Source organism: Pongo abelii, chromosome 10, assembly GCF_028885655.2.
Source record: "Pongo abelii isolate AG06213 chromosome 10, NHGRI_mPonAbe1-v2.0_pri, whole genome shotgun sequence".
Classification (NCBI taxonomy): domain Eukaryota; kingdom Metazoa; phylum Chordata; class Mammalia; order Primates; family Hominidae; genus Pongo; species Pongo abelii.
This window is the reverse complement of record NC_071995.2, coordinates 48,603,101-48,613,682: the sequence shown is the minus strand read 5'-3', so window position 1 is coordinate 48,613,682 and position 10,582 is coordinate 48,603,101.

Here is a 10,582-nt window from a genome sequence, read left to right as displayed (position 1 = left end):
TTCAAAGTTCCACAGTTCTCTAGGGCAGGAGTAAAATACTACTAGCCTCTTTGCTAAGGCATAGCAAGAGTCCCCTTTATTCCAGTTCACAACAAGTTCCTCATCTCCATCAGAGACCACCTTGCCTAGACTTCTTTGTCCATATCATTATTAGCATTTTGGTCAGAGCCATTCAACAAGTCCCTAGGAAGTTCTAAACTTTCCCACATCCTTTTATCTTTGTCTGAGCCCTCCAAACTCTTTTAGTCTCTGCCTGTTACCCAGTTCTAAAGTTGCTTCCACATTTTTGGGTATCTTTATAGAAGTGCCCCACTATCTCAATACCAATTTACTGTATTCATCCGTTTTCATACTGCTATAAAGATCTGCCCGAGGTTGGGTAATTTATAAAGGAAAGAGGTTTAATTGACTCAGTTCAGCATGGCTGGGGAGGCCTCAGGAAACTTATAATCATGGCAGAAGGCAAAGGGGAAGCAAGGCACCTTCTTTAGAAGACAGCAGAAAGGAGAAGTATCAAGCAAAGGGGGATATGTCTTATAAAACCATTTTATAAGGGGGATACCCTTATAAAACCATCAGATCTTGTGAAAACTCACTATCTCGAGAACAGCATGGGGCCAACCACCCTCATGATTCAGTTACCTCCACCTGGTCTCTCCCATGACATGTGGGGATTATGGGGATTGTGGAGACTACAATTCAAGATGAGATTTGGGTGGGGACACAAAGCCTAACAATATCAAGCTCAATTCTTCTACATGTGGTTTGTCAATTATCCCAGAACTATTTGTTGAATAGGGTGTCCTTTCCCCACTTTATGTTTTTGTTTGCTTTGTCCAAGATCAGTTGGCTGTAAATATCTGGCTCTATTTCTGGGTTTTCTATTCTGTTCCATTGGTCTATTTGCCTATTTTTATACCAGCATCATGCTGTTTTGGTAACTATAGCCTTGTAGTATAGTTTGAAGTCAGGTAATGTGATGCCTCCAGATTTGTTCTTTTTGCTTAGTCTTGCCTTGGCTATGCAGGGTCTTTTCTGGTTCCATATGAATTTTAGGATTGCTTTTTCTAGTTCTGTTAAGAACAATGGTGGAATTTTGATGGGAATTGCAGTGAATTTGTGGATTGCTTTTGGCAGTATCACCATTTTCACAATATTGATTCTACCCATCCATGAGCATGGGATGTGTTTCCATTTGTTTGTGTTGTCTATGATTTCTTTCAGCAGTGTTTTGTAGTTTTCCTTGTAGAGATCTTTCATCTCCTTGATTAGGTATATTACTAAGTTTTTTATTTTTTTTGCAGCTATTGTAAAAGGGGTTGAGTTCTTGATTTGATTCTCAACTTGGCCGTTGGTGTATAGTAGTGCTACTGATTTGTGTACATCGATTTTGTATCCTGAAACTTTACTGAACTCATTTATCAGATCCAGGAGCTTTTTGGATGAGTCTTTAGGGTTTTCTAGGTATACAATCATATCATCAACAAACAGCAACACTTTGACTTCTTGTTTACCAATTTGGATGCCCTTTATTTGTGTCTCTTGTCTGATTGTTCTGGCTAGGAGGAAATTCTTAATTTTAACGTAATTGATTCTAACAGTATTTTCCTTTGTTTTATACTTTTTGTGACTTAAGAAATCCTTCTCTAAGTTGAGGTCATAAAGCTATTCCTTATAATATGTTATAAAGGTTTTATAGTTTTTGTCTTTCATATTTATTTCTTCCATCTACCTGGAATTGATTTTTGTATATGGCGTAAGGTAGAAATCCAATTTTCTTATTTTCCTATATGAATAACTAATTGTTCCAATGCCATATAGTTTTTAAACTTTTTTGTATGGAAAATGTCAAATATATACAAAAATAGAATAATAAACCACATGTACCCATCACCTAGCTTTGACAATTAACATTTCATGCCCAATCTTACTACGTTTTATCTCCATCTACTTTCCCCAACTTCCAAAATTATTTGGAAGTAAATTCTAAGAATCAGTCTGGGAGAGGTGGCTCACACCTGTAATCCTAGCACTTTGAGAAGCCAGGGTGGGTGGATTACTTGAGGCCAGGAGTTTGAGACCAGCCTGGCCAACATGGTGAAACTCCATCTTTACTAAAAATACAAAAATTAGCCAAGTGTGGTGGCCGTGCTTGTAGTCCCAGCCACTCAGGAGGCTGAGGCAGGAGAATCGCTTGAACCTGGGAGGCAGAGGTTGCAGTGAGCTGAGACTGTGCCACTGTGCTCCAGATAGAGTGAGACTCCATCTCAAAAAAAAAAACAAAAAACAAAAAACAAAAAACTGTTTAGTTCAATCTGTCTTGTCTAGTTCTAAAATATATTGTGTTTGATTCCTTAGTGAAGAAATACTTCATTTGTGCTCTGATTCACTGAAGTAACAACATCAACACTTTGTAGCATCCATAGGTGTAGCTGATCCCAAGCCTCAGATGCTGTTGCCCAGGCTCTTTACCATCACCTCCTGACTGTTTTTGTCTCCTGGTTTCATTTTCAGGCTGGCCCTCTCCACATAATGGGTCAATGTCAGATACAAGTCCACATCCTTACGATCCATGATTCAAAAGGGAGAGAGAGAACGTCCTTTTCCAGGGTCCACAAATCAAATCCTATAAAAGGACTCTGGTCTTCCTGGGATCTTCTGCCCTTGCATTGGACCAGTCCCTGTGGAAAAAGGGATGGGGGCCTGTAATCTTGGCCAGGCCTGGGCCATATGCACTGTCATTGATAACTCCTGTCAGAATCACATGGTATGAGTAGTGGGCCTGATCCCCAAAGGAAAGGGGTTTAGAGCAAATAGAAACAACAGATGTTCAGTATAGAAAACAGGAGTGAAAAACATGAAGTGGTTGAAGATTAGCCTTACCATAATTTTATTCTGATCACTTAATACAGTAGAGTCAAACAGGAATCCAAGTTTCCAACTTTATTTTTGGCATTGAAGAATCACAAAGAACCCTAGCTTCTTTATAACTCCACGGTTCACTGGAGTTAAAGCAATCAAGGTGTCGTACAGCTCACCTGAGTTTTTAAAGGTTCTACTAAAAAGTGAGAATTCTACACCAGCATGGGTCATTGTTGCAGAATATCACCGCGGTCTGTTTTGTGTGCTCCTGTACACTGGGAAAGGGATAATAATGTTTTTTTTTCACTAACCGTTTGTATACATATGTAAGTAATATAACTTTTATTAATGAAAGTAAATTTGATAAGAAAATTCTAAGAATAACATAATTTTAAGTATTTTAATACTTATTTTGAAAACATAAGATCTTTTAAAAATCACACTATTATACTTTAATATGAATTATAATTATTTAATAGCAACTCATTAAATGAAGCCAGCATTACATTAATACCAAAAATCAAAGACATTACAAGGACAGAAGACTGTAGAAAAATATCCTTTATGAAGAGAGATGCAAAAATCTTCAATAAAATATTGCAGATTAAGTCCAGCATTATATAAAAGGATAATATATCATGACCGAGTAGTGGTTATTCTGAGAATACAAGACTGGTGGTTCAATATTAGAAAATAAGGCCAGGCGGGTAGCTCATACCTATAACCCCAGAACTTCAGGAGGCCAAGGCAGGCAGACCACTTGAGCCCAGAAGTTCGAGACCAGCCTGAGGAACATGCTGAAACCCTATCTCTACAAAATACAAAAACATTAGCTGGGTGTGGTGGCATGTGCCTGTAGTCTCAGCTACTTGGGAGGCTGAGATAGGAGGAACGCTTGAGGCTGGGGAGGTTGAGGCTGCAGTGAGCTGTGATGGCACCACTGCACTCCAGCCTGAGTGACAGAGTGAGACCCTGTCTCAAAGATCTAAATAAATGGAGAGAGGCACAGAGCAAGATGGCAGAATAGAAGCCTAAACTGTTCATCTCCCATCCACTGGAGCACCAAATTTAACAACTAACTGCACACAGAAAAGCACTGTCACAAGAAATAAAAATTGGGTGAGCAGTCACAGCACCTGGTTTTAACTTCGCATTGCCAAAAGAGGCATTGAGGAGGGAAGGAGAGACAGTCCTGAGTCTAACACCTCTCCAGAGTCCCCTGGCAGTGGCCTTGCAGCACACAGAGAGCATCTGTGTGCTTTGGGGAGTGACAATGACTTTACACTGAACTCAGTGCTGCCCTGTGAGAGTGGAACCAGTGCCCATGCATAGAGGGGGCATTTGGACCAGCCCTAGCCGGGGCTAGGAAAAATTGCCCATCCCAGTAGTTGGAACTTGAGTTTCACAGCAAGCCTCACCACCACGGGCTGTAGTGCTCTGGAGTCCCAGGTATACTTGAAAGGCAGTCTAGGACTGCAATTCCTAGGCAACCCCTAGTGCTAGGCTGGGCTTAGAGCCAGTGAACTAGGGTGGCACATGACCTCAGGTGACATCAGCTGGCACAGCTAAGGGAGGGCTAGCACCATCCCTTCCCTAGCCCCAGGCAGTACAGCTCATAGCAACGAAAGTGAGTCCTTCGTTTGCTTAAGGAGAGGAGAGCGGAGAGTAAAGAGGACTTTGTCTTGCATCTTGGATACCAGCTCAGTCACAGAAGGATAGGGCACTGGGCAGAGTCATGAGGCCTCCATTTAGGCCTGAGCTCCCAGACAACATTTCTAGACACACCCTGAGCCAAAAGGGAACCTGCTGCCTTGAAGAGAAGGATCCAGTCTTGGCAGGATTTTTCACCTGCTGACTAAAGAAACATGCTGGCTTCAAGGGAGACCCAGCACATTCCCAGCTGTGGTGGCTATGATGAAAGACTCCTTGTGTTTGAGAAAAGCAGAGGAGAAAGCAAAGGGGACTTTTTCTTGCACCCAAGGTACCAGCTCAGCCACAGTAGGCTAGAGCAACAAGCAAGCTCTTGGGGCTCCCTGAATCCAGGGCTAGGCTCTTGGATAGCATTTCTGGACCTGTCCTGGGACAGAGGGGGACCCACTGCCCTGAAGGGTGAGTCTCACACCTGGCAGCATTGACCACAAGCTGACAGAAGAGCCCTTGGGCTTTAAGCAAACGTTGGCAGTGGCCTGGCAGAATCACCTGTGGGCCAGTGGTGGTGGCGGCCACAGGGAGAGGCTCTGTTGCCTGTGGAAAATGGAGGGAAGAGTGGGAAGAACTTTGTATTGTGGTTTGAGTACCAGCTTAGCTACAGTAGAATAGGACATCAGGTAAATTGCTAAAGTTTTTGACTCCAATCCCTGGCTCCCAGACAGCATCTCTGGACACGCCTGGGCTTAGGGGAACTTGCCACCTTGAAGGGAAGGGCCTTGGGCAAAGCCCAGTGCTGTGCTGGCATCAGGTCTGACCCAGTGCAGTTCCAATGGTGGTGGTCACAGAGGTGCTTGCATCACCACACCCCCAGTTCCAGATGCCTCAGCACAGAGAGAGAGACTCTGTGTGTTTGGGAGAAAGTAAGGGAGGAGAACACGAGTCTGCCTGGTAATCCAGAGAATTCTTCCGGATCTTATTGAAGACTACCAAGGCGGTACCTCTATGAGCCTACAAAAACCACAGCGTTATTGTGCTTGGGGTCCAAGTCCCTTCAAATATCTAGAAAGTCTTACCAAGAAGGAGGGGCACAAACAAGCCCAGACTGTGAAGACTACAGTAAATACCTAACTCTTCAATGCCCAGATAGCAAAGAACATCTACAAGCATCATCACCATCCAGGAACACATGACCTCACCAAATAAACTAAATAAATGGAGAGAGAGAGATTGTGTTCATGGGAAACAATATTGTTAAGAAACCAGTTCTTCCCAAATTGTACATAGGTTTAAAGCAATTCTAATCAAAATCCCAGCAGGCTTTTTTTTTTTTTGTGAATATAGACAAGCTGATTCTAAAATTTATATAAAAAGACGAACTAGAATAGCCAAGATAATTTTTTTAAAAACAACAAAATTTAAAGAACTTACGTGACTGGACTTCAAGACTTTTTATGAAGCTCCAGTAATCAAGACAGTATGATTTTGTTGAAAGGATAAACACATATAAATCAGTGGGATATGGTCTCTGTGAAACCAATCCTTTGAAAATTATTTGTTGAGACTTACTTTATTGTCCAATATGTGGTATGTTTTCATAAACACTCGTGTTTGAAAAGAACTATCTGAAGTTGTGTAGTGTATTCTGCCTTGAATTTCATTGATTATAGGTGCATACAGATCACATTTAAACATCTCTGGAATCAGCATGCATCTTACCACAATGACAATGGCATAGTTTACTTGGCAGTGGTTTTTCTTTCTCAGTGGTATTTAAAATAATAGTGTGCCTTACAATCAGTGGTGGCTTACAATTGATGAAATTCAGTATATCTATTAGGTCAAGTTTACTCATCGTTCAACTCCCTATCTTTACTGATATTTTCCTGCCTTTTATATCAATTATAAGAGAGCTATGTTAAAAATCTAAGATTGTAGTTTTTAAAAAATTTCTCATATTTCTTTATTTTGCTTAACATCCGGCTCCTGTATTAGGTGCACTGAAGTTTAGATGTGTTTTATCTTCTAGGTTAATTGAATCTTTTATTTTTATTAAAAAAAAATTTTTTTTGAGACAGTTTCACTCTTGTTGTCCAGGCTGGAATGCAATCGCACGATCTCGGCTCACTGCAACCTCTGCCTCCTGGGTTCAAGCAATTCTCCTGTCTCAGCCTCCTGAGTAGCTGGGATTACAGGCATATGCCACCATGCCTGCCTAATTTTTGTATTTTTTATTTTTATTTATTTATTGTTTTAGTAGAGATGGCGTTTCATTATATTGGTCAGGCTGGTCTTGAACTCCTGACCTCAGGTGATCCTCCCACCTCGGCCTCCCAAAGTGCTATGATTACAGGCATGAGCCACCACGCCGGACCTGAATCTTTTATTTTTTTTTAGTGGCTGATTTTGTCCCAAGTAATTATTTTTGCTTTAAAGTCTATCTTGTTCAATACAGTTACGCCAGCTTGCTTTTGGCTAATATTTGGTATAACTTTTTCCATGTTTTTACTTAAAGTACCAAGTCTTCAGCCCTGCTGTTTCCTTATATTTTAGATTTACCTCTTATAAGCAACATATAGTTAGATTTTATTTCCTAATTCAACCTGACAATCTGTCATTTAACTAAAATGCCCAGTTTGTTTACATTTATTATGATTATTGATACATATGGATTGATTTCTACCATCTTATTTTGGGCTGTTTGTCCCACCTGTTTCTTTCTTTTTCTCTCCTTTCTTGTCTTCTTTTGGATTGATGAGTGTTTTTACTGGGTATAGAATTCTAGGTGTTTGTGCACAATGATAGAGTGAAAAGTAGAGGGCCCTTTTGTTATCTTTTGTCATCTCTGAAGTAGAGTTTGAGCTTGTGAAAAACCACGGTTCATATGTATTTGGCATCCTTCACCTACCACAATACTTAGTACATAGTTAATTCATAGAAATTCCATTTATTTTGATTATCTTTGACTACAACTGGCAAGATGTGGCCTTTTCCTTTTAAAAAATTTATTGCTAAGAACTCTAAGGCAGTTTTTGTTTAAACGTTTTGTAAACTTAGCCTACGTTATTTGCAGCTTTTCTGAATTAAAAAAAAAATTGGCAAGCCTTTTCCCCAGATGCGGCATTAAATTCTAAGAGCTGTCAGTTGGGCAAAACTTTGATCATTTTGTTCCAAAATTAATTATTAAATCACCATACCTATATTCCTCACTAAATTTCCTCTGGTCTACTTGAACTTTCATTTATGGAATGATACAGTATTAAGATACCATTTATAAACTTCTAAAAAAAATACTGCAATCCAGCATGCATTATTTATGGATCTGTGTAAATATTAAAACAGGGACTGGGCTGGGCGTGGTGGCTCATGCCTCTAATCTCAGCACTTTGGGAGGCCAAGGTAGGTGGACTGCTTGAGCTCATCAGTTCAAGGCCAACCTGGGCAACATGGCGAGACCATGTCTCAAAAAATAAAATAAAATAAACAGGAAAGAAAAAAAGTTATTTTGGAGTTAGAGCTGTGTAAATCAGTGTGTAAAACTTCTGTGATTTTAAAATGAAGGGTTGCCATCTAGTGGACACATTTAAATAAAACCTTTGAAGTCTTTCATAATAGGTTATGACGCAATGGAATAAAGTTTTTCAGACTCTTCCACACCACACGTAAGAAAGAAGGTATATTCTGATAGTTAAAACAACTTTGGAGTTTATCAGACCTAGGTATGAACCCTAGTTTTCTTATTTACTGTGTAACCTTGGGCAAAGTTTCAAACCTGTCTATACCTTAGTGAGTTTGAACTCAGACCTTCATTGATTTAACAAAGTTCCCAACTTAACAATGGTTTGACTTACAATTTTTTGACTTTATGATGGTGTGAAAACGATACTCATTCATTAGAAACCATGCTTCAAATTTTGGTCTTTTCCTGGGCTGGTGATATTCAGTATAATACTCTGGCAATGCTGGGCAGTGGCAGAGAGCCGCAGCTCCCAGTCAGCCATTTGATCACGAGGGTTAACAACTGTTACTCTGCGGTGTACTGTGTTGCCAGATGATTTACCTATAGGGTAATCTAAGCATTCTGAGCACGTTTAAGGTAGGCCAGGCTAAGCTATGATGTTTGCTAGGTTAGGTGTATTAAATGAATTTTTAATTTACAATACTTTCAACTTACCATGGGTTTATCAGGATATAACCCCATCATTAACAGCAGAGGAGGTCAGGTGTGCACACCTGTAATCCCAGCATTTTGGGAGACCAAGGCGGGTGGATCACCTGAGGTCACGAGTTTGAGAACAGCCTGACCAAGGTGAAACCCCATCTCTACTAAAAATACAAAAATTAGCCAGGCATGGTGGCACATGCCTGTAATCCCAGCTACTCCAGAGGCTGAGGCAGGAGAATCATTTGAACCTGGGAGGCGGAGGTTGCAGTGAGCTGAGATCACGCCATTGCACTCCGGCCTGGGCAACAAGAGCAAAACTCCGTCTCAAATAAACAAAAACAACAACAACAACAACAAAAAACCACAAACAAAAAAACAGTAAAGGAACATCTGCATTATGAAGCCCTCCAGTGAACTACATTAGACTGTGGGGATAGTTTCCTAGACTGTGGGGAGATAGGAGAGCACAAAATTAGACAGTCTCCTCCTAGAGTTTAATAAGGGTTGTGTTAGGGGTATTGGGGAGGGACTACTATTAATATTTCAGAGTGGGCAGTTAGAAATTGGGTTTAAATCTTAGATCCCTTAATAATGCTTATATAACCTTAGGCAAATACCAGTCTCAAGGATGACATTAAGACCTAAGTTCAACACGAGCTGTAACACAGCTTCGTTCATCACTTTTTTCCTAGTAATGCTTGGAATAGAAAAGGCCTTCAATAAGTATCTGCTGAATGAATGAATGACATTACCTTAGCATTACCTGAACACATTTCCTGGTGCCTAAGCACTCAATAAATTTTAGATATTAAGGAAATTACATGACTGTATATTATGTACATAGGGAACCTTGGACTTAAAACAATTTTAGATTGATACATAATTTACCAGTTAAAAATTGTTATATACACTTACTGAAGGCAGCAAACTGCTGCACGTAACCCTATCAATATTGAGGGAAGGCCAGGCACAGTGGCTTACGCCTGTAATCCCAGCCAAAGATCGCCTGAGGTCAGGAGGTCGAGACTAGCCTGGCCAACATGGCAGAACCCTGTCTCTAATAAAAACACAAAAATTAGACAGGCATGGTTGTGCACATCTGTAATCCCAGATACTCGAGAGGCTGAGGCAGGAGAATCGCTTGAACTCGGGAGGCAGAGATTACAGTGAGCCAAGACTGTGCCACTGCACTTTAGCCTGGGCGACAGAGTGAGACTCCACCTCAAAAAAAAAAAAAAAAAAAAAAAAAAAAAAATATATATATATATATATATATATATATATATATATATATATTTCCTCTATATATAGAGAGGAAAAGGATCTCAACCACGCAATGGCAGAGAGATACAGTCTCTAATGCCTACCTACGTCTGCTACAAAAAAATTTACACCAATAAAGGGAGACGGTTATCAGAATCTCTCTCTCAAAAGTGGGAGGAGGGGATGGCAGGCGCAGTGGCTCATGCCTATAATCCCAGCACTTTGGGAGGCCGAGGTGGGTGGATCACTTGAGGCCAGGAGTTCGAGACTAGCCTGGCCAACATGGAGAAACCTCACCTCTACTAAAAACTACAAAAATTAGCCGGGTGTGGTGGCACAGGCCTGTAAACCCCAGCTACTTGGGAGGCTGAGGCAGGAGAATCACTTGAGCCTGGGAGATGGAGGTTGCAGTTAGCCAAGATCGCGCCACTGCACTCCAGTCTGGGCAGCAGAGCAGAGCAAGACTGTGTCTCCAGAAAAAAAAAAAAAGTGGGAGGAGGGGGTGTTAAATGGCCTAAACCTCCTCCAAATGACTGTCCCTCAAAAATTCCTGCCAAACTCTCCTAGAACAGCCTTCTGAATTCTACTACTTTGAGGTATGTGTTCCTTCACTTTTATAGTAAAATAAACAGTACTTATTAAAAA